Source organism: Phyllobates terribilis, unplaced genomic scaffold, assembly GCF_046119375.1.
Source record: "Phyllobates terribilis strain yellow unplaced genomic scaffold, ASM4611937v1 Scaffold_56__1_contigs__length_8794411, whole genome shotgun sequence".
NCBI lineage: Eukaryota > Metazoa > Chordata > Amphibia > Anura > Dendrobatidae > Phyllobates > Phyllobates terribilis.
In genome coordinates, this window is record NW_027362816.1 from 5,455,426 (window position 1) to 5,481,089 (window position 25,664).

The 25,664-nt window shown below is 47.2% G+C and overlaps 1 protein-coding gene across 1 annotated transcript in view; it reads left to right on the forward strand.

Moving 5' to 3' along the window:
- LOC141192245 (uncharacterized) overlaps window positions 1-25,664 on the forward strand; it is a 152,592-nt gene that overhangs the window by 84,234 nt on the left and 42,694 nt on the right. The gene's annotated exons all lie outside the window — the stretch shown is intronic.

Sequence of the window (25,664 nt, forward strand, 5' to 3'; positions counted from 1 at the left end):
GATCAGCGAATGGTCTTTGGATAAGGGGTTAACCAAGCACACTCGAGCATAACTGAGTATCATCGGAGTGCTCGTATATCATGTTCGAGTCCCTGTGTCTGCATGATATGCGGCTGTTAGACAGCCTCAACACATGCCGGGATTGCCTGTTTTTTAGGGAATCCTCACGTGTTGAAGCTGTTTAACAGCCGCAAATCATGCAAACACAGGGACTCGAACATAATATACGAGCACTCCGATGACACTCAGTTATGCTCGAGCGTGCTCGGTTAACCCCTTATCAGAGCAGGTTCCCTCATCACTACCGATAACAAGATGAGGCCGGACAATCGCAGTAATGCCAGTAGAAAACATGGCTACAGCACTACAGTGTATGGCAGGCAATGCCCGAATGGATATTGGCCGTATAACAGACACAAGACATACAGGGCGCGGACTAGAACTCCCCCGATACTCGATCCAGTAATGGAGAGATAATCACTAGTATCTACATTACTGTGCTGGAGCTAGGAGAGGAATAATGGCGTTGTGTGAGGACTTCTCTGGGCTTCTGTCCTTCATCCTGCAGTCGTCTGAATGGATCTAATGTGGACGGGAACCAGCTAAGCCGCATTCTGTCCACAGCTATTACCTCACTGTTCACACCACACAGAGACCCCAAAAGAGTCTCCGTGCAGAAGGGGTTAATGCCCAGTAATGGGGAATCTCCACATACCTCCACCTGCAGAGCCGCCACCACACATATGACTGTTCTGTGCGCACAGGACCTGTGATGAGGTCACAGGAGGGGAGGAGTCAGGGGTCACATGATCAGGGGCCTCAGTGGATGCAGGACTCTGCTGTGCTGGTTGTCATGGTGCTGGATGAGCTGAAGTTTATGTGTGGGGTCAGGAGGGGTTTACAGTGTGGATGTAGCAGAGCCGTGTGTGTACGAGGTGTACGGAGCAGAGCCGCGTGTGTACGAGGTGTACGGAGCAGAGCCGCGTGTGTACGAGGTGTACGGAGCGGAGCCGCGCGTGTGCGAGGTGTACGGAGCGGAGCAGCGTGTGTACGAGGTGTACGGAGCGGAGCCGCGTGTGTACAAGGTGTACGGAGCAGAGCCGTGTGTGTACGAGGTGTACGGAGCAGAGCCGCGTGTGTACGAGGCGTACGGAGCAGAGCCACATGTGTACGAGGTGTACGGAGCAGAGCCGCGTGTGTACGAGGCGTACGGAGCAGAGCCGCGTGTGTACGAGGCGTACGGAGCAGAGCCACATGTGTACGAGGGGTACGGAGCGGAGCCGCGCGTGTACGAGGTGTACGGAGCGGAGCCGCGCGTGTACGAGGTGTACGGAGCAGAGCCGCGCGTGTACGAGGTGTACGGAGCAGAGCCGCGTGTGTACGAGGTGTACGGAGCGGAGCCGCGTGTGTACGAGGTGTACGGAGCGGAGCCGCGAGTGTATGAGGTGTACGGAGCAGAGCCGCGTGTGTACGAGGTGTACGGAGCAGAGCCGCGTGTGTACGAGGTGTACGGAGCAGAGCCGCGTGTGTACGAGGTGTACGGAGCAGAGCCGCGTGTGTACGAGGTGTACGGAGCAGAGCCGTGTGTGTACGAGGTGTACGGAGCGGAGCCGCGTGTGTACGAGGTGTACGGAGCGGAGCCGCGCGTGTACGAGGTGCATGGAGCGGAGCCGCGTGTGTACGAGGTGTACAGAGCGGAGCCACGTGTGTACGGGGTGTACGGAGCGGAGCCGCGCGTGTACGAGGTGTACGGAGCGGAGGCGTGTGTGTACGAGATGTACGGAGCGGAGCCATGTGTGTACGAGGTGTACGGAGCGGAGCCGCGTGTGTACGAGGTGTACGGAGCGGAGCCGCGTGTGTACGAGGTGTACGGAGCGGAGGCGCGTGTGTACGAGATGTACGGAGCGGAGCCACGTGTGTACGAGGTGTACGGAACGGAGCCGTGTGTACGAGGTGTACGGAGCGGAGCCGCGTGTGTACGAGGCGTACGGAGCGGAGCCGCGCGTGTACGAGGCGTACGGAGCGGAGCCGCGAGTGAACGAGGTGTACGGAGCGGAGCCGTGTGTACGAGGCGTACGGAGCGGAGCCGCGCGTGTACGAGGCGTACGGAGCGGAGGCGTGTGTGTACGAGGCGTACAGAGCGGAGTCGCGCGTGTACGAGGTGTACGGAGCGGAGCCACGTGTGTACGAGGCGTACGGAGCGGAGCCGCGTGTATGGAGCGGAGCCCCGTGTGTATGAGGTGTACAGAGCGGAGCCGTGTGTGTACAGAGCCATGTGTGTACGAGGTGTGCGGAGCCGTGTGTGTATGAGGTGTACGGAGCGGAGCTGTGTGTGTATGAGGTGTACGCAGCGGAGCCATGTGTGTACAAGGTGTACGGAGCCGGGTATGTACGCTGTATACAGCTGTATACTCCCCAGGTTCGGTGGGAGACACCGCGGCTCTTTATCAGACTGTAGAAGAACTGACACTGGACACTTGGTAAAACTGCGCTCGGACGTCTCTTGTTTCTCGCACAGATATTGATAACATAAGATGGAGTCAGACGAACCCTCCTACAAAACGTGATAACAAAGTCATTACTACAGGACTGGATGAGAAAGGGATTTATTCCACAAGAAACGCTGGGGCCACAAATGAGAGAATCCGGGCCCTGTGGCTGGATACTCTGGGCCCCCAGCGTGTTAGGACCAGACGGGGTCTTTGTCCCTGGAGCTTCTCTGCTCGGTATAATGAGACTCTGATCTTGTTCTTATAAAGAGGGTTGGAGTAAAATAGAAGCTGCCTGAATATGAGGACCTTGTCTGATCTCTATGTCCTTGTGTACAGAGCTATGGAGATAGCGCTATTCTCTGTATAATAGATGTGATGTCGCTGGAGCCCTAATATTTCTGTACAGGGGTCTCTGTAGTACAGTGTCCATTTTTCCATTTTAGGATATGATCAGATATCAAAATCATACATCAGAATGATGTCAGTTTGAGGCTAAATATCCTGTCTGACAAGTGATTCTGAAAAGTGATTTTGACAACTGACTTTTACAACTGTAATAATAATGAAACTCATTGGGACTTATGCACAGACTGCAAGCAAGCCAAATTCAAATTATGTGTGAGTCTGATGTGTGACTTTCTTCAAACTTCAGAATGAGAAACACAGTGACTTTTAGTCACCCTGAGTATTTTCATGGTGAATCTCATAAGTCAAGAAAAGCTGCCAGTCCTTATCACTTTCCTGGATATCTCAATGGTAAGGCATCAGCATCTGAAACTACAGTGTCATTGTTCAAATCCCATTAGGGATATTATTTTTTTTTTTAACTATCCCTATTTAGCACACAAACTACAGGGGTGTTTTACTTTTAATATCTGACATTTTGATCTTCATCCTGACGTGTTAAGAGTTTCAGACAAGCTGTCTATTTGCATGGTAAATTACATAGCCAAACTAAATTGGGAGGCGCTAATTTACTACATATCTATTTCCAAGTGACTGTACATTTGCATAATTTCTTAAAGGGGTCTAATGATAAAATTTCTTTATTGTCAATTTTTCTTTCCATCCACCAAAGAACTGACTGCAAACTCCCAATTTACTTTTGCTATGTAATTATTATAATTATATATCACTACCTAAATAATCAAATAATGAACCTACAGTTTAATGGTAAGGCATATATGTCACATATATTAGCACGTCAGGATGACAATCAAAATGTCAGATATTAAAAGTAAAACACCCCTGTAGTTTGTGTGCTAAACAGGCATAATTTAAAAAAAATAATAATAATAATATTCCTATTTGGATTTGAACTGTGACACTGTAGCTTCAGAGGCTGATGCCTTACCATTGAGCTATCCAGTCAAGTGATAGTAGCTAGAAGCTTTTTTGTCTTATGAGATCAACCATGAAAATACTCCGGGTGACTAAAAGTCATTGTGATTCTGATGTTTGAAGAAAATCACACATCAGACTCACACATCAAAATCACACATCATTTGAATTTGGCTTGCTTGCAGTCTGTGCATAAGTCCCAATGAGTTTCAATCAGGTTTGCACTGAAAATCATATAACTCATAGATTTTTTCAACTGAGTTAATAGCTCAGTGGTTAGTGCACTGGTTTCTGGACACAGAATTTTGGGTTCAAGTCCCATCAGCAAACAGTGAAATTTTTTGTTATTATTACAGTTGTAAAAGTCACTTAAAATCACTTGTCAGAATCACTTGTCAGACAGGGTATTTAGCCTCAAACTGACATCATTCTGATATCTGATCATGTCCTAAAATGGACACTGTACATGTGTGTGATGTCGCTCCTCTTCTCCCTTTCTGGGTGTTTGTAACAGGATAAGAGAGGATGAAATTTAGGATCACAGTGTGGAGCCATTTTGTTGGTGACTGCCAGTGATACTGACAAGTACAGTGTCACCGAGGACTGCCGGCAGCGCCAATTCTGTTAGTGCTGCTCTCTGTTTCATAAGTAGTGTTGAGCCACCCCCGTAGTGTTCGAGTTCGGTTTGGTTCGTCGAACACCCGTATGTTCGCCGAACTGTTCGTCGAACACCTTCGAACACTGTTAACCAATGGCAGGCAAACAAAAACACATAGAAACACATAGAAAACACCTTCAAAGGTGTCCAAAAGCTGACAAACTGCTCAGAAGACACAACTAACACATGGAAAAGTGACAAGTACATATAGTCATGCGAAAAGAAAAGAGGTGGAGGAGTAAAAGGAGGGGGAGACACAGATATAAGCATGTCATGCCCTTCTAAAACCAAAAAAGTGCGAAGCCGACACGGCCAGTCCGTTCCTGCCCGTGCGACCTCCGTGTCGCCGGGTTTGTGCCAGAACTGCGGTGGACCCTGATTGCCAGCCCCCCTCTCCCAATACTGGTGCCTGTCCGCTGGTGGGTCGAGCGAGCCCCCCTGCAGTGGAGGCAGGTCTAAGCTTTTTAATTTAAATTGTCTCTCTAATTTGAATGAATACACTTTAAATCCATTTACAAGGATCTATTGGAGGGCAAATCTCATGCCAGCTGCCGTGTAATTCCAGCTCCAGTAGCGTCCCCTAAAGCTGCTGCAGTTAAAAAGCTTTTATAAGGATCGAGCTCGGCGGTCCACCACAAGGCGTCCTACCGCCAGTCCCAACCCCTATGCCTTGGGGTGCCTCCCCGATGCTCTTCACTGAGTGTCCCGGGGGACCGAAGCATTTACTTTGAAAAAATTAAGTGTCCAAACTACAGGTGGTGCAGCTTACTTAACAGCTGGGATAATCCGCTGACTAGCAGACACTGCTACTAGGCACAAAGTATTTCCTGGGCTAGATGCAGTTAAAAATTTGTAATTAGATACTCTCGTTGGATGCTGAGAAAGCACTCCATAGAGTCTCCTTGCACGCCATATATTATTCCCTTAAAATGCTTGGGGTAGGGGTCTAGGGGACCCTTTTATAGGCAAAATCACGGCTCTGTATTGCAATAAGTCACCTAGGCTGAAGATTAATGGAACATTTTCATCACCTTTCATAATCACCAATGGGACAAGGCAGGGATGTCCTCTGTCCCCTCTTGTTAGGATTTGAACCTGTGACCCATTGCTTGCTAGTCTGTTCCTTTGCTGTGGAGCTATTCGGAACTTGTTTAACTCCTGCCTGAAACCATATGAACTTCGTCTGGGATAGAGATCATCACCTGCCCTGCTGATTGTTCCCGCCCTGATTGAGATTGATTGGACCTGCTATATATACCTGGCCCTGTGCAGCTTTCTGTTGCTGAGTATTGTGGTGCTCAGTCTAACTGAGTGAAGCATTATCTGAGCTCCTGACTTGGAAGGTGTTCTGCTGGCGCTTTCCTGCTTCTTGTGAAGACTCTGCTGTTCCTACCTCGAACTCCTATTGCCTAAACGAACCTGGTGCTCGTGTGTGATCCCGGCCGGCCCTTGCTCGGGCGGGCCCCTGCATCTGCTGACAAGGTGAACTACTACCGCCATATACTGCATCTTCTGACAAGGTGAACTACTACTGCCATATACTGCATCTTCTGACAAGGTGAACTACTACCGCCATATACTGCATCCCCAGAAGTCTTCCCACGGTCAGGTCACCTGTACACATCTGCACCGGCCACTGACCTCCAGTCCAGTATCGCCAGTAGCGTGACAGAATACTCAGCCTCTCAAAAATGGAGGCCACTGGGGCAGAAACTATGGAGGCACGTGTCAGAAAACTGCAGGGTGCATTATCCAGTCTGCACGCCGAACAGATGAATGGAAAATCACAGGTAGACGCATTTATTGTACAGAGCGATCATAATGTTCAGAATCACCAACAAGCTATCCAAGATCTGCAGAATGCGGTACAAGTGTTGACTGCTCGAATTTCACAGCTAGAAGGACAAGCTCCCGTCTCGGCGTTTGCCATGCCCCCCAAGCTACCACCTTTTCGTTTTGGCGGTGATCGAGACAAATTTCGTGGATTTTTGAATCAATGCTACCTGTTCTTTGATACACATGCTAATCAGTTCCCGACCGATAGGTCAAAGGTGTTATGCATCACTATGCTGTTAACCCACAAAGCGATCGCTTGGGCTAATCCTCTGATTGAGACTCGGGATGCACGTTTAGACAATTTGAATGAGTTTATTCGAGCGATGCAGCAGATGTTTGATGACCCAAATCGTACAGCTGAATCAACGTTGCTGGCATTATGACAAGGCAAACGTCCCGTCGCAGAGTATGCTATGGAGTATAGGAGGTGGGCCGTCGACACCGAATGGAATAATGCAGCAAAGGTAACTTTCTTTAAAAGAGGACTTTCTAGTGCAGTAAAGGACGAACTTGCCCGTGGAGAGACCCCTTCGGATCTGGATGATTTTATCAAGCATTGCATCCGGGTTGACACCCGTCTGTCTGAACGACGACAAGAGAAGTGGACCTCCATGAATCGTTCAACTAACTCGTATAACTCCTCCCTGCCATCGGTCACTAAAGAAGTGCCTAGCCGAAATTTCCGAGATACAGAATTAGAGCCAATACAAGTGGATGCGATCCAGAGACGAGCGAGTGCAGAACGAAGAGAACAGAGATTTAAAGAGAATCTATGTTTGTACTGCGGGGAAGCAGGACATTTTCTCATTAACTGTCCAAGTCGTCCCACAAACCGTTCAAGGAAAATGGTGGCGGCCATAATGGATCCTGATTCTTCTGACGAGGAGTCTTTCATCTCAGAGACTGATTATGCTAAAGATGAAATCCAGTCCATATCATCAATAGCTCCACATACCAGGAAGGAGAGCCGAGAATCCCATTATTTTGTAACTATCAAACTGAAGGTTAACTCTCAGTGGATCACCGCATCAGCCATGATTGACTCTGGGGCCAGTGGGACTTTCATGGATTCTGCATTTGCTCAAAAACATGGCATAGATGTGCAGAAAAGACGTTCACCTATTGTGATGGAGACAGTAGATGGATCTCCACTGAATTCAGGGCCAGTGGATCATGAGACAGGACTTTTGGAGATCTATATTGAGCCGCAGCATCGCGAGATGTTGACATTCCTAATTATTTCTTCTCCACATTTTCCCATCATTTTAGGTCTGCCGTGGTTGCAGAAGCAAAACCCTATCATCGATTGGGAGATGAAAAAGATTAGTTTCCCCGAAAACGAAGTTCAGGCGGAGGTTCCAAGTGAGTCCTCATTAGAAGCAGCTCAGAATCCAGAACTGCCTCAGCTGCCAGCGGTGTATGAAGATTTCTTAGATGTCTGTGACAAGAGGGGAGCGGATACACTTCCCCCACATCGACCGTACGATTGCCCAATAGAGCTACTCCCGGGGGCGGCTATACCGTTTGGAACTATCTACCCTCTAGCGGGTCCTGAACTGAAGGCTCTCAAAGAATTTATTGATGAAAATCTAAGCAAAAAATTCATCCGTCCATCATCCTCGCCCGCTGGAGCCCCTATATTCTTCGTTAAAAAGAAGGATGGAGCACTACGGCCAGTAGTGGACTACAGGGAGCTTAATAAAGTCACGGTCAAAAATCGTTATCCCCTACCGTTGATCCCGGAACTCCTAGAAAAAGTACAAAGTGCGAAAATCTTCACTAAGTTAGATTTACGTGGGGCATATCATTTAGTACGTATAAAACCTGGGGATGAATGGAAGACGACTTTTCGTACCCGATATGGACACTTTGAGAGTCTAGTGATGCCCTTCGGACTTTGCAATGCTCCAGCTACTTTCCAGCACCTGGCAAATGATATTTTCCGAGACCTGTTGGACCAGTTCATGGTCGTTTATCTAGATGACATCCTGATCTTTTCAAACTCTGTGGAGGAACATCAGACGCACGTAAGACGAGTGCTACAACGGTTAAGGGAGAATTCGTTATATATTTAATTAGAAAAATGTGAATTCCATCAAGAAGAGATCCAGTTCTTGGGATACATCATTTCACCTCAAGGATTACGGATGGATGCTAAGAAAACGCAAGCTATCACCGAGTGGCCTATCCCTAAAAATGTGAAAGAAGTTCAGCGTTTTGTGGGGTTCGCCAACTTTTACAGACGTTTTATCAAGAATTTTTCAGAAATCGTGGCACCCATCACGCAATTAACAAAAAAAGGAGCAAAATTCATCTGGACCCCCCAAGCGCAAGAAGCATTCTCTCGTTTAAAAATGAAATTCACGACGGCTCCCATACTACGCCATCCTGACCCTGAATTGGCTTTTATCGTCGAGGTGGATGCTTCAGACTGTGCGGTCGGTGCTATCCTCTCTCAGAGGACAGGGGAAAAGAAGTTGCTGCATCCCTGCGCATTTTTCTCACAACGTATGTCTTTAGCCAAAAAAAAATTATGACGTGGGAAATAAAGAATTGCTCGCCATCATATCAGCATTCAAAGAGTGGAGACATCATCTCCAGGGGGCTGCACAACAAATTCTAGTGTTGACCGATCATTGCAATCTAGAGTTTATCAGGTCTGCAAAATGCCTCTCTCCTCGGCAGACCCGTTGGAGTCTGTTTTTGAATCAATTCAATTTTGTAATTTCATACCGACCAGGCTCCCGTAACAAGAAAGCAGACGCATTATCCCGAATGTTTTCAAGTGAGGCTAACCTCGTGACAACACCCAAACCCATTGTGGCAGATACTAAGATCTTGGGAGTAATACATGATGGAGATTTGCTGGAAGATTTGAAAGCAGCATACGAAACAGACTCGTTTCTATCACGTCCATCAGGGGACGTGCATCTGTTTTTTAAAAATCAAGTATGGACCGATGGTCGACGACTATATGTGCCAGAAGCAGCTCGGTTAAAAGTTCTACAACTAGTGCACGATTCTAAAGTTGCAGGGCACAAAGGGGTACAAAAAACGCAGGAATTTTTGTCACGTTTCTTTTGGTGGCCTAACTTTCAAGAAGACGTGAAGAAGTACGTTAATTCCTGTGACATCTGTGCCAGATATAAGACTCCACGTGCATCTCCTATGGGACTATTGCAGCCTCTCGCCATCCCAACTCGACCATGGGGATCGATTTCAATGGACTTTATAGTAGACCTACCAGACTCCAAGGGAAAAACATCCATTCTGGTAGTAGTGGACCGACTTACGAAAGCAGCGCATTTTATCCCGTGTTCAGGTCTGCCTTCAGCAAAAGATACAGCTGATCTGATAATTTGCAATGTTTTCCGCCTCCACGGAGTGCCGGATGAAGTCGTCTCAGATCGAGGTGTGCAATTTACATCTAAATTTTGGCTCAGTCTATGCTCAGCGCTAGACATCAAGGTACGATTGTCAACCGCTTATCATCCCCAATCTAACGGTCAGACAGAACGTACGAATCAGACGCTGGAGCAGTATCTTCATTGTTATATTTGCCATCTGCAAGACGACTGGGTAGATCTGTTGCCATTTGCGGAATTTTCATATAACAATTCACAGAATGCCTCTACGAAACAGACCCCATTTTTTGCAAATCTTGGATATCACCCAAACATCCTTCCCAAGAATCCTGTGGCACCATTAATACCAGCAGTCGCAGAAAGAATCTCTCTTCTACAGCAAAATCTGAATCTTCTGAAAGACACATTAAGGGAAGCTCAGGAGAAATATAAAAAAGCTGCCGACAGGTATCGTAGACCCACTCCCACGTTTAGGATTGGAGATCGAGTGTGGTTATCCACTAAGAATTTGAAATTGAAGATTCCTTCTCCTAAATTAGGACAAAAGTTTGTGGGACCATACAAAATCAGTAAGATTGTGAGTCCATTGGCCGTACGTCTACAGCTACCAACATCAATGAGAATTCATCCCGTGTTTCACGTGTCTTTGTTGAAAGCCGCCACAGCCAATCCATTTCCAGAACGTTACCCTCTGCCTCCCGATGCAATTGAAGTGGACGGACAGGAGCAGTTTGTGGTGGAAAATATCTTGGATTCCCGAATACACAGAAATTGTTTACAATACTTAATCAAATGGCAGGGCTACGACACGGAAGAAAATTCATGGGAACCAGTAAGCAACGTCAATGCTCACCGTTTGATTAGACAATTTCATCAGCAGTATCCTGCAAAGCCTGGGCAAATTGCGTCCAGAGGCCGCCGTTAAGAGGGGAGTATTGTTAGGATTTGAACCTGTGACCCATTGCTTGCTAGTCTGTTCCTTTGCTGTGGAGCTATTCGGAACTTGTTTAACTCCTGCCTGAAACCATATGAACTGCGTCTGGGATAGAGATCATCACCTGCCCTGCTGATTGTTCCCGCCCTGATTGAGATTGATTGGACCTGCTATATATACCTGGCCCTGTGCAGCTTCCTGTTGCTGAGTATTGTGGTGCTCAGTCTAACTGAGTGAAGCATTATCTGAGCTCCTGACTTGGAAGGTGTTCTGCTGGCGCTTTCCTGCTTCTTGTGAAGACTCTGCTGTTCCTACCTCGAACTCCTATTGCCTAAACGAACCTGGTGCTCGTGTGTGATCCTGGCCGGCCCTTGCTCGGGCGGGCCCCTGCATCTGCTGACAAGGTGAACTACTACCGCCATATACTGCATCTTCTGACAAGGTGAACTACTACTGCCATATACTGCATCTTCTGACAAGGTGAACTACTACCGCCATATACTGCATCCCCAGAAGTCTTCCCACGGTCCGGTCACCTGTACACATCTGCTCCGGCCACTGACCTCCAGTCCAGTATCGCCAGTAGCGTGACACCTCTCTTATACATCCTAGTGACGGAGCACCTGCTCTCATCAATTCGCCATAACCCCAATATTAGGTGGATTGAGGTGGGAGGCACCGAGTACAAGTGCTCTGCATTTGCTGATGATGTCCTAGTATATATCACTCAATCACATATATCCATCCCTGCTGTTATGGCTGAAATAGATCACTTTGTTACATGGTCAAATTTTAAAATCAATGCAGCGAAGTCTGAGGCCCTCGATGTCTCCCTCCCCAAATCCATACAGGATTCCATCCAGTCCAACTTTCCCTTTGCCTGGCCCTCACAGGGTATCAAATACTTAGGAATTCCTATTCATAGAGACCTCTCCCGTCTATGTTATCTTAATTTTGGGCCCTTTATTGAACAACTCCATACAGACCACGGTTGGCAAGTTAGAACTGTAAGATTCACTACGTGAACCACTGGTGTTTTGTGGAAAAGCACATGTACACTGTGTTCCAAATTATTATGCAAAAAGTGTTTAGGAGTGATAAGGGAAGAATTTTTTTGTTTGTCAGTTAAACTCATTGATGGTGATGTGTGTCAGGGCTCTTTATAACACTGTAAGCAATTGCAGACACCTGTGCTTATTAGTTTGGCAGGTGTGTCCAATGAAAGGCAAGACTACTTAAGAAGGCTGTCCCACATTATTAAGCAGCCTACATTTTCTGCCAAAATGGGAAAGAAAAAGGATGTGTCGGCTGCTGAGAAGCAACAAATTGTGGAGTGTGTTATGCACACGCCCGGACTGACTGGCGTGTGCGGGTGTTGTGGTTCCACTGGACCATGGACCGGAGAGTGCCTGGAGGGGCGTGACTAAGTATCTGGCCGATCCGACCAAGGTGGCACGACGGCATACGACGCCAGTGCACCAGGGAGAAACCGGGCAGAGGGACCAGGTGCTACTCCAGGTCAAACTCCGGACACGGGGGTTGACCCACGCTGGGATTACTGGAACAGGCAGGTTAGGCTGGCACAGACTGGTGGATGTAAGCAAACACAGCAGGTATGCAGATGGGTGGATACAGGCGAGTATACAGGCAGGGAGGTACTGGCCGAAAGGACGGGCTGGAGCACAGAGAGGTTAAGACCCAGTACAGACTGGGTCACAGAACCGCAGATGCGGTAGACAACCACAGCAGAGAGGGAACACCCGAAGCGGTGGGCAAGAACAGAGCAGGACGGGGCTGCAGGAGCAGCGAGCACAAGCAGGGCAGGACAGGACTGCCGGAGCAGCGGGCAGAAGCAGGGCAGGGCGGAAACCGCAGAAGCAGTAAGCAAGATAAGAGCAGAGCAGAAACCGCAGGAGCGGCAAGCAAGGCAAGAGCAGAGTGAAAACCGCAAGAGCGGCAAGCTAAGCAGGAGCAGAGCGGACACCGCAGAGCGGTAAACAAGGCAGGAGCAGAGTAGAAACCGCAAGAGCGGCAAGCTAAGCAGAGGCAGAGCGGACACCGCAGAGCGGTAAACAAGGCAGGAGCAGAGCAGAAACCGCAAGAGCGGCAAGCTAAGCAGGAGCAGAGCGGACACCGCAGAGCGGTAAACAAGGCAGGAGCAGAGCAGAAACCGCAAGAGCGGCAAGCTAAGCAGGAGCAGAGCGGACACCGCAGAGCGGTAAACAAGGCAAGGGGATAGGACTCTGTTCACAAAGAACAGACGGAGAAGGAAAGGCAGAACCAGAAGCACGCACAGTACTTACATAGAAGTAGCGAGCGTACACTAAATTCACAACAGAGGTACAGAGACGACGAGAAGGAATTTAGGAGCGGGTTCAGACTCTGCAGAAAGACACAGAAAACAGACATAGAGGGAAAAAGGAGACAAGGTTAAAGTAGAAACGAGGCACACAACAGGGAACAGAGGAACGGGAACAGAGACAGCAAGGCAGGAACACAAACAGGACTCTGTTCAGACGGGAACAGATACCGCAAGGCAGGAACACAAACAGGACTCTGTTCAGACGGGAACAGATACCGCAAGGCAGGGACACAAACAGGACTCTGTTCAGACGGGAACAGATACCGCAAGGCAGAGACACAAACAGGACTCTGTTCAGACAGGAACAGATACCGCAAGGCACAGACAGGCAGATCTAGGAATACGACTCCTAGAAGGCGAAAGAACAGGCAAGAAGCGTGTTCACAAGAACAGACCACAGTTCAGACACAGAACTGGAAAACAGGCAGGAAAACAGGATAGGACCTGGCATGTCAGAGACAAAAAAAAGCCAACTGACAAGAAACAATGCTCAGGCGCCATCTTGAGGAAGAAGGTGGTATAAATACCCAAAGATGGACAGCAATAGGCTGAAGGTGCAACAGAGGCGTGTCCGCAGCAGGTACAAGAAACAGGAAGTTCAGCGGGCGTCGCCCTATGCAGCCAAAACAGACAAACAGACAGCAAGGAGGGAAGCCAGAGAGACATTCTGGACTGGAGATCAAGTGCGCGCTCTTGCACAGTGGGAGATGGACCACCATGCAAGGACGCCGCCAGGTATGTTAGTGTTTAGGTCAAGGCAAGACTACAATCAACATTGCCAAGACACTTCATCCTGATCATCGCACAATCAAGAAGTATGTAGCTGATTCACAGTACACATGTGTGCGTGCTGATAAGGGAAAATTGAGGACTCTTTCCTACAGGCAATTACGTCAGGTTAAAAGAGCAGCGGCAAAAAAGCCTTGTCAAAGCAGCAGACAAGTTTTTGAAGCTGCTGGTGCCTCCAACGTCCCCCGAACAACAAGATGCAGAGTCCTTCAGAGGTTTGCAGCTGTGCGTAAGCCATCCTGTCGGCCTCCTCTATCCACTGTACACAAGCAGAAACGGCTCCAGTGGGCCAAACAATACATGAAGACTGACTTCAAAACTGTTTTGTTCACCGATGAGTGCCGTGCAACGCTCGATGGTCCAGATGGATGGAGTGGAGAATGGCTGGTTGATGGACACCCCACACAAACACGGCTACAGTGCCAACAAGGAGGAGGTGGAGTAATGTTTTGGGCTGGAATCATGGGGAGAGAGATTGTCGGCCCCTTTAGGATCCCTGAAGGGATAAAGATGAACTCCATAATGTATGTGGCGTTTCTCAAACAGCACTTCCTGCCATGGTTCAAGTAGAAGAACCGTGTATACCGCAGCAAGATCATTTTCATGCATGATAATGCACTGTCTCATGCTGCACATAACACATCTGCATCTCTGGCTGATATGGGCATAAAAGGGGACAAACTTATGGTGTGACCCCCATGCTCCCCTGACCTCAACCCCATTGAGAACCTCTGGAGCATCATCAAAAGGAGTGTCTATGATGGCGGGAGGCAGTTCACAACTAAGCAACAGCTCTGGGAGGGTATTCTGTCCTCATGCAAAACAATTGAAACAGAAACCATCCAAAACCTGACAAATTCAATGGACGAGAGAGTTCAGAAGCTCCTTTCGAACAAGGGGTCCTATGTGCAAATGTAACATCACCTAGAATAAAGTTTTGAGTTGAAAACTGTTTGATTTCAGTTTCTAATAACCTGCTAATGCTTATAATTTCAAAAATGACCATTGTTTTGTTCTTTATTAAAATGAAAAGGTTGATCGAAGAGTGTGGGGGATCTAAGAGTGTGGCAACCCAGTAGTCAGAATTACTTCGAATTTTGACAATCTGAGGGTCATGTTGCAGGTAGTGCAGCAAGAAGGCACTCATGTGTCTTGCGCATCCAGGAGCACCAAGTCCCTGTTGTGTTGGTGGCGAGGTAACAATCATGCTTCCTTCCTCTGCCCTCTCCCCCCCAACCTCGCACAACAGAAATGTGATCAAGGTCTCCCTCATCTGATGAGTCTTCCATCAGTTCATCCTCCACTTCTTCCTGGGCTCCTGCACCTTCCTCACTAGTTTGGCTGCTACCATGCGCCCTGGTAAAACCATCTCCCCCACCCTCACATGCCTGCCGCCTTGGTGCTGCCGACCGTCTGGACCTTGCAGATGTTAGCCCTTCCGCATACAACTCCTTCTCTACTTCCTCCACCTCCTCTTGTGCCACCACCTGACTCTGAATTCTGTTTAACATGTGCTCCAGAATGTAAATCACCGGAATAGTCATGCTGATAATTGCATCGTCAGCACTAAACATCTTCGTCGCCATTTCAAAACTGTGCAGAAGGGTGCATAGGTCCCTGATCTGAGACCACTCCTCCAGCGTAATTTGCCCCACCTCTGGATCTCGTTGGCCCAGGCTATACGTCACAACGTATTGCACCAGGGCTTGTCAGTGCTGCCACAGTCGCTGCAACATGTGCAGAGTTGAATTCCACCGGGTAGGCACATCGCATTTTAGCCGGTGAAGTGGCAGGCCCAACAACTTCTGTAGAGATGTAAGTCGCTGAGCTGCGGGATGCGAAAGGCGGAAGTGAGCACACAGCGACCGTGCCCTCTGCAGAAGGCCATCTAGTCCGGGATAGTGGGCTAAAAATTGCTGGACAACCAGGTTCAACACATGAGCCATACAAGGCACGTGTGTGACATTGCCCCGGCGAAGGGCCGCACCCAGGTTTGCAGCATTGTCGCACACGGCCTTCCCTGGTTTCAGGTCCAGTGGAGACAACCATTCATGAAACTGGTTCTCCAGAGCTGACCACATCTCCTCAGCTGTGTGACTCACATTTCCCAGACATTTCAAAGTAAAAACCGCCTGATGACGTTGAGCCCTGCTGCCAGCATAGTAACGAGGTGTGCAGGATCCCTTCTGCGCAGTTAGAAAGCTTGTGGCATGACCAGACAGGCTTTGGGTGCAGGTGGAGGACCGAGAGGAGGTTGAGGAGGCAGAAGCAGTGTAGAACTTTGAGATAAAGAGGATTGACGCACAACTCGTGGGGACGGCAAGACTTGGACAGCAGCCCCTTGTCCTGCTGTCACCATAGTTACCCAGTGTCCAGTCAGCGACATGTAACGCCCCTGTCCATGCCTACTCGTCCAAGTGTCTGTGGTGAAATGCACCCTGTCACACACAGAGTTTCTCAAAGAAGCGGTGATGTTGTGTGCGACATGCTGGTGGAGCGCAGGCACACCTTTCTTTGAGAAGTAGTGCCGACTGGGCATCTGGTACTGGGGCACTGCGACGGACATGAGGTCTCGAAAATCCTCTGTGTCCACCAGGCGGAAAGGAAGCATTTCTGTACCCAAGAGCTTGCAGATGGTGAAATTCAACCTCTTAGCTTTCTCATGGCTAGGAGGAAATGGTCTTTTACTTGTCCACATCTGAGGGACCGAGGGCTGGCTGTGTTAGAACCTTGCTCTTAGGTTTTTTTTTCCTTTGCTGGTCACATGACCTTGTTGGCCTATTTAAGCCTGCTCCGCCCTTCTGGCTTTGCTGGACTTCATTGTATAACTACTTTCTAGCTAGCCTGTGCTCTGTATCTTACTCTGTTAGTTTGCTTGGTCTACGGACCTCTGTGTTCTATATATTTTGTTTGTTCATCTGTCTGCTACTATTTCTGTTAGGAGGTGTCCCATATTCCTCCCAGTCCTTAGTACTTGTAGGGATTCCTTCCCCACATATATAGGTCTCCGTACAGACTAGCTTAGGACTTTAGCAGGTCTGATCGCAGGATCAGGTTCCCTGTTATATCGTAGGGATTCAGCTGAGTTCTATCGTAGGGACAGATCTCCTCTCTTTCCTTAGCTCTGGTAGCAGAACATAACAGTAAGTCCAGCCTGCAAATTCTCTAAGGAAAGATTTTTCTGTTCCATCATGGTGTCGGTTCAGGATTTGGCTCATCGCCTGCAGGGACTCTCTCTGGAGGTGGCCGAGCTCCGTCAGCACGTGAGTAACTGTCCTGGAGCACATTTCTTGGAGCCTAAGGTATGTTTGCCGGATTTATTTTTTGGTGAACACTGAGAATTTTTTTCATTTAAAAATGCTTGCTTATTGTATTTTCGTTTGAGACCCAAGTCCTCTGGGGATGAATCCCAGCGCATAGGGTTCATAATGTCACTTTTGCGCAAAGAGCCTCAGGAGTGGGCCTTTTCTTTGCAACCTAGTGATACATGCTTCAGATCAGTGGATAGTTTTTTTTCTGCTTTGGGACTATTATATGATGATCCTGACCGTGTCGCATCAGCTGAGACTGAGTTGAGACGTTTGAAACAGGGATCAGGTAATGTGGAAAAATATTGTACTCATTTCCGTCGATGGTCTACTCAAACAGGGTGGAACGATTCTGCTCTGAAAAGTCTATTTCTTGCTGGGCTCAATGAAAGGGTTAAAGACCTGCTAATTGCTTATCCTACACCTGAAGATTTGCAACAGGCTATGCAATTAGCTATACGGGTGGATAGGAGACTGCGTGCAAGGGTTAATGAGAGCAAATCCTCTGCTATGTCAGTTTCTGGTTATGAGAATGTGTGTACTAACAGTGGTGAACCGATGGAGATTGGATCGGTGGCACCTCGCTCTCAAGAAAAAGACCGTCGATTTTCTGAAGGCTTGTGTTTCTATTGCGGAAAATCTGGTCATTTGATTAAAGGCTGTGAGCTTCGTATGAAGAAAGAAAAAAAAATGGTCAGTCATGCCCGTATTGCCTGTTTAAATTCCAAGGGTGTATTTTTAGCTGCTTCCACGATTGCTCAGGAAAAATTAATGGAATTTCGGGTGTTTGTTGATTGTGGGTCTACTCTGAATGTAATTGATGGGGGATTCTTGGAAAGACTCAATTTAAAACCCGAACCTTTATCATCCCCCATTGCTGTGGTTTCTGTGGATGGTTCCCCTTTGAAGAATATTACTCTCACGGTCTGTGAATTTCCTCTCACTATTAATGGTGTTCACCATGAGAAATTGGATTTGGTAGTTTTGAATAACTTGCCTTCTCCAGTAATATTGGGATTGCCCTGGTTAAAATTTCACAATCCTGTACTGGATTGGTCTACCAATGAAATTAAATCCTGGAGCCATAAATGTTATGACAAGTGTTGTAACGGGCGTATTGCAGCTTTGGATAGGGGAGAATTGCCTGTTCCTATTCAGGATTTTTGGAGAGTTTTTTCTGAGAAGGAATCGCAGGTTTTGCCTCCCCATAGAGACTATGATTGTTCTATTGAATTTGTCCCTGGAGCGACTCTTCCTAAAAGTCGTTTATTTAACCTTACTATTCCTGAGAGGAAAGCTTTGGAGGAATACATACAGACAAGTTTGGCCGCCGGTCACATTAGGCCCTCTAAGTCTCCTGTGGCGGTTGGATTTTTTTTTGTAAAAAAAAAGGACGGCGGTTTACGTCCTTGTCTGGATTTTCGTGAGATTAACAAAATTACTGTACGCAATCCTTACCCACTGCCATTGATTCCTGATCTGTTTAACCAGTTAATGGGGGCCAAGTGGTTCTCTAAAATTGACCTTAAGGGGGCATACAATCTGTTGCGCAAGAAGGAGGGTGATGAATGGAAGACTGCTTTTAACACTCCTGTGGGTCATTTTGAGAATCTGGTTATGCCTTTTGGTCTTACTAATGCTCCTGCATTTTTTTCAGAATCTTATTAATGACATCCTGAGACCTTTGATCGGCAAAAATGTGGTTGTGTATTTGGATGACATTTTGATTTATTCGCCGGATCTGGAGTCTCATTGGCAGAGCGTACGTGAGGTATTACAGTTGTTAATGGACAATTCGCTTTTTGCTAAGCTGGAGAAATGTAAGTTCGCTGTACAGAGAATTAGTTTTTTGGGTTACATTATCTCCAGCGAAGGTTTTGAGATGGACCCGGTTAAAGTTCAAGCTGTACAGGAATGGCCTAGGCCTATTGGTTTGAAATCGATACAGAGGTTTTTAGGTTTCGCCAATTATTACAGAAAATTCATAAAAATTTTTTCTAGTATTGTCAAACCTCTGACCGATCTCACCAGGAAAGGTGCTGATGCGGTTCAGTGGTCTTCTGAGGCCATTGAAGCTTTTGTGTATCTCAAGGAGAGGTTCACCTCTGCTCCCATCCTTATGCAGCCTGATGTGACTAAGCCGTTTTTGGTTGAGGTTGATGCTTCCTCTGTGGGGGTTGGCGCAGTATTGTCTCAGGATAACGGGGATGGATTACATCCCTGTGCCTTTTTTTCAAAAAATTTTTCGGAGACTGAACTGAATTACGATATTGGTAATCGGGAATTATTGGCTATTAAACTCGCATTTGAACACTGGCGTCACTTCTTGGAAGGTGCGGAATTTCCCGTTCAGGTTCTTACGGATCATAAAAATCTGATATATCTTGATGCTGCCAAGCGCCTGAATGCCCTTCAGGCTATGTGGGCACTGTTTTTCTCGCGGTTTAATTTCTCCGTTACTTACATCCCTGGTACTAAGAATGTTAAGGCGGATGCCTTGTCTCGCAGTTTTTCTCCCATAGTCGGTGCTGAGAAAGAGGAGAACATTTTACAAGAAGGTGTTGTGATAGCTGCTTTGGACTCCGTTTTGGAAGATGAGATTCTTAAAGCACAGGAGAATGCCCCATCTAACACTCCCCATGGGAGGTTGTTTGTGCCTGGGACCTTTAGGAGAGATTTGTTTGTTGAGTGTCACGAATCTCGGTTGGCAGGTCATCCCGGAATCTCTGAGACCAAGAGACTGGTGGGTCGCAGTTTTTGGTGGCCTGGATGGCAGAAGGAAGTCATTAAGTGGGTGCGTCAATGTACTATATGTGCTAGATCTAAGTCCTCACATACTCCTGCTGCGGGGTTGCTTTGTCCTTTGGAGGTTCCCAGTGCTCCTTGGACACATTTGGCTATGGACTTTATAACTGACCTTCCCCCCTCTGAGGGTTTTACTGTCATCTGGGTGGTCGTGGACCGTTTTAGCAAGATGTGTCACTTGGTTCCCTTTGTCAAACTGCCCTGCGCTAAAACTCTCGCTAAGGCCTTTGTCAAGGAAATTGTCAGACTTCATGGCGTTCCTACTGACATTGTTTCTGATAGGGGTCCTCAGTTCGTGGCTCGTTTTTGGCGTGCCTTTTGTGACAGGTTGGGAGTTCATCTGTCGTTCTCGTCCGGATATCATCCTGAATCTAATGGCCAGACAGAAAGGAAAAACCAGGATGTTGAGCAGTTCTTGCGTTGTTTTGTGGCAGACAATCAAGAGGGGTGGTCTGAGTTTCTGCCACTTGCTGAATTTGCTCTGAACAATCATACATCTTCTTCTGCTGGTTGTTCGCCTTTTTTTTGTTGTTCTGGGAGACATCCGTCGTTTGGGTCGTTCTCCAAGTTGGGATCTGCCGTGCCTGAGGAGGAGAATTTTTCCGGTGATTTGGAGAGAGTTTGGACGGATGTGCGTGGTAATCTTCAGGAGGCCAACAGAAAATCTAAGGACTACTTTGATAGGAAACGACAGGAGGTTTTGTTCGCTGTTGGTGACATGGTTTGGTTGTCCTCTAGGAATCTGCGGTTGAGGATTCCTTCTAAGAAATTGGGTCCCAAGTTTGTAGGGCCCTTTAAGGTGCTTCAGGTTGTCAACCAATCTGCTGTTAGGTTGGAGGTTCCTACCTCCTGGAGAATTAATCCGGTATTTCATGTCTCTCTGTTGAAAAAAAGCTGTTGTATCGGATTGTGATGCCTCTGCCTCTGTTCCTCCGGTGGTGGAGGACGGGGAATATGAAATTTCTCGCATCCTTAACTCTAGACTGTATAGAGGTAGTTTGCAGTATCTTGTGGCCTGGAAAGGTTTCGGACCCGAGGATAACTCTTGGGTGAGGTCGGATGATGTTTCCGCGTCCAGACTTATCAGAGCGTTTCACAGGAGATTTCCTGATAAGCCTGGTCCTAGGGGATCCGGAGGATCCTCTTAGAAGGGGGGGTACTGTTAGAACCTTGCTCTTAGGTTTTTTTTTCCTTTGCTGGTCACATGACCTTGTTGGCCTATTTAAGCCTGCTCCGCCCTTCTGGCTCTGCTGGACTTCATTGTATAACTACTTTCTAGCTAGCCTGTGCTCTGTATCTAACTCTGTTAGTTTGCTTGGTCTACGGACCTCTATGTTCTATATATTTTGTTTGTTCGTCTGTCTGCTACTATTTCTGTTAGGAGGTGTCCCATATTCCTCCCAGTCCTTAGTACTTGTAGGGATTCCTTCCCCACATCTATAGGTCTCCGTACAGACTAGCTTAGGACTTTAGCAGGTCTGATCGCAGGATCAGGTTCCCTGTTACATCGTAGGGATTCAGCTGAGTTCTATCGTAGGGACAGATCTCCTCTCTTTCCTTAGCTCTGGTAGCAGAACATAACAGGCTGTTGTGGTTAGACGGGGTTGAGAAGGGTGTCCCCGGCAAACTGCCGGTCTGTGAGGAAGATGCAGGCGGACATGTTAGGTTGCCTTGATCCAAAGGTGGTGCTATCGATGTCGGACAGCGCTGAACACCAGCTGGTGTTTCCACCTCCAAAGAAAATGATGACCTGCCAATCACGCTGGCTGTTGCGGGTAAAGAGGTGGCAGGTCTGTGTCCCAAAACAGGTGTGACTGCTGTCCCCCCAGTCACAGAGGATGAAGAGGCCGTGGATGCACAAGATGTGGTAGACGGTGGTTGGCCCGGCCGGCTAGGCCGCATTGTAGCACAGTGAGCTTCCCACTGCAACTTATGCTTCATATCCATGTGCCGGTTCATGCATGAAGTACTCAAACTATGTATTTTTTGGCCTCTACTTAGCTTTTGCTGACAAATGTTACAGATAACACGAGTTGGGTCATCTTTATCGATCTGAAAAAATGCCCAGGCTATGCAAGGCTTAGCACCCATGCGACCTGAAGAGCCACCACGACTTGTGGTCAGAGGCAGAGTTATGTTTGAGGATGCAGTTGTTGACGTGCTTCCAGTACTACGTCTCTGTCCAGGAAGGCGCAACCTGACCTCGTCGTCACTAGCATCCTCCTCCACTTCCTGTGCTGACCTCATCTCTTGGCTGACTGTGTGTTGACAGTAAGTGGGATCTCCAACCTCGTCATCATCACCCTGTGTTTTCTCACACCCGTCGTCCTCAGAGCCAACCTCTTCCTGCCCTGACAAAAAACTAAAGTTGTCGCTCCAATCAGGTATTTGAGTCTCATCATCGTCTTCCTCATGGTCTCCACCAACAGGAGTTATAGTTTGGGAACGAGGGTGTACATTATGGTCAGAACCTTCTGCGTCTGGTCCTGGATCTGACTCATAAAAATTCTGGGCATCAGTGCAGATCATTTCCTCGTCTGGATTCACAGAAGCTCTGGAGCCGACCTCTGATTCCCAGGCTATATTATGAGTAAACAGCTCTGCAGACTCAACCATCTGTTCTACCCCATACTCAGACGGGCAGCTGGAGACTTGGGAGCTGTGAGGAAGCAAGTGCAATTGGGGTGACACCTCTGAGGACTGGAGTATTTGTGATGTTGAAGTTGAGGTGGAGGAGAGCCCACTTAAAGGAGCACTTGATATCCGTTGAAGCACCTGCTGTTTTTGTGCCTCATCTGGAATTTGTAGCGATTGGCATGGCCGTAAGAAAGGGATCTTATCACATTGTCCACTAAAAGAAGTAGACATCTTAGTTTGGCTGGAAGATGGTCTTTCTTCTGCAGATGTTACTGTTGCTTTAACACCTACCCCATGGACACAAACTTTTTTTCCCTTCCCAACACACCTATTCCCCTTTCCACCAGCAGCAGGCCTTTTTCCACTCATTTTGGTGGTTAACCAATTTACAACTCTGGAGTTGTTTGCACAAAAAACAATGGATGGGAACCGATCAGAGCTGAGTGGCCAAACTGTGGTATTAGCCCAAAAGTATTGGCTGGGTTAGATGGAGATAAAAATTATTTTGAATTTGCAACCTGCTGGAGGTTAGTATAGATGGACTAATAGAACAAGTCCCACACACTGCTAGAAGCCTAAATATTTTTTCAGAGCCAGATGCAGAAAAAAATTAGATTGAATTTGCAACCTGGTGGAGGTTAGTATAGATGGACTAATGGAACAAGTCCCACACACTGCTACAAGCCGAAGCCCAAATATTTTTTCAGAGCTAGATGCAGATAAAAATTATTTTGAATTTGCAACCTGCTGGAGGTTAGTATAGATGGACTAATAGAACTGTTAGAACTCTCCTGTTAGTTTTTTTTCCATCTTGCTGGTCACATGACCTTGTTTGCCTATTTAATCCTGCTCCACCCTCCTGGCCTTGCTGGACTTCATTGTAATTTTCTACTCTTAAGTTAGCCTGGTGCTTAGTTACCTTTCTCAGTCAGTTCAGCTAGGTCTTCGGACCTTTATGTTCTATGTTGTGTGTTTGTCTTTTACTGCTACAGTTTCTGCTAGGAGGTGCCCAACTTTATCCCAGTCCCTAGTTCTTGTAGGGATCCCTCCCTTGCATCTATAGGTCTTCGTACAGACTAGCCGAGGACTTTAGCGGGTCTGATCGCAGGATCAGGTTCCCCGTTACATCGTAGGGATCTAGCTTAGTTCTATTGTAGGGACAGATCTCCTTTCTTTCCTTACTGCTTGTAGCAGATCATAACAGTAAGTCCAGCCCAAAAAATATCTCTAAGGGAAGACTTCCAGTTTCTCTCTGGAGGTGGCCGAGCTCCAACAACACGTGAGTAGCTGTTCTGGAGCACATTTTGTGGAGTCAAAGGTACGTTTGCCTGATTTATTCTTTGGTGATCAACAGGAATTTTTTTCTTTTAAAAATGCTTGTTTATTGTATTTTCGTTTGAGACCCAGATCCTCTGGTGATGAATCACAGCGCATAGGGTTCATAATGTCACTTTTGCGCAAAGAACCTCAGGGATGGGCCTTTTCTCTCCAACCTAGTGACCCATGCTTTAGATCAGTGGATAGTTTTTTTTCTGCTTTGGGTTTGTTGTATGATGATCCTGATCGTGTCTCATCTGCTGAGACTGAATTGAGACGTTTGAGGCAGGGATCAGGTAATGTGGAAAAATATTGTTCTCACTTCCGTCGGTGGTCTGTCCAGGTGCGGTGGAACGATTCAGTTTTGAAAAGTTTGTTTCTTGTGGGGCTAGGTGAAAGGGTTAAGGATTTGCTGATTGCTTATCCCACACCTGGAAACTTGCAGGAGGCAATGCAATTAGCTATACGGGTGGACAGGAGGGTGCGTGCAAGGGTTAATGAAAGTAAATCCTCTGCCATGTCAGCTCCGAGTCTTGAGAGGGTCTGTACTGACATTGGAGAGCCGATGGAGATTAGGGCGATGGCACCCCGCTCTCAGGAAAAAGACCGCAGATCTTCTGAAGGTTTGTGCTTTTATTGCGGGAAATCTGACCATTTTATTAAGAACTGTGTACTTCGTATGAACAAAGAAAAAAAAAAGGTCAGTTACGCCTGAATAGCCTGTTTAAATTCTAAGGGGGTATTTCTTTCTGCTACTACTGCTGCTCAGGAAGAATTAATTGAATTTCGGATATTTGTGGATTCTGGTTCTACTCTGAAAGTGATTGATGGGGGATTCTTGGAAAAACTTAAATTAAAACCCAAACCTTTGTCATCCCCTATTGCTATGGTTTCTGTCGATGGCTCCCCCTTGAAGAGTGTTACTCACAAGGTCTGTGAATTTCCCCTCACTATTAATGGTATTCACCAAGAAAATTTGGATTTGGTGGTATTAAATAATTTGCCTTCTCCAGTAATTTTGGGGTTACCCTGGTTAAAATTGCACAATCCTGTACTGGATTGGTCTACCAATGAAATTAAGTCCTGGAGCCCTAAGTGTTATGACAAGTGTTGTAACGGACGTATTGCTGCTGTGGAAAAAGGGGAATTACCTGTACCTATTCAGGATTTTTGGAGAGTTTTTTCTGAGGAGGAGTCACAAATATTGCCTCCCCATAGAGACTATGATTGTACCATTGAATTTTTCCCTGGAGCGACTGTTCCTAAAAGTCGTTTATTTAATCTTACTATTCCTGAGAGAAAGGCTTTGGAGGAATACATACAGACAAGCTTGGCCGCCAGTCACATTAGGCCTTCCAAGTCTCCTGTGGCTGTTGGATTTTTTTTTGTTAAAAAAAAGGACGGCGGTTTAGGTCCTTGTCTGGATTTTCTTGAGATTAATAAAATTACTGTACGCAATCCTTACCCTCTGCCATTGATTCCTGATTTGTTTAACCAGTTAGTGGGGGCCAAGTGGTTCTCTAAAATTGATCTCCGGAGGGCATACAATTTGTAGCGCATGAAGGAGGGTGATGAATGGAAGACTGCTTTTAACACTCCTGTGGGTCATTTTGAGACCTGGTTATGCCTTTTGGTCTTACCAATGCTCCAGCATTTTTTCAGAATCTTATTAATGACATCCTTAGACCTTTGATCGGCAAAATTTGGTTGTCCTCTAAGAATCTGCGGTTGAGGATTCCTTCTAAAAAATTGGGTCCCAAGTTTGTAGGGCCCTTTAAGGTGCTTCAGGTAGTTAACCAATCTGCTGTTAGGTTGGAGGT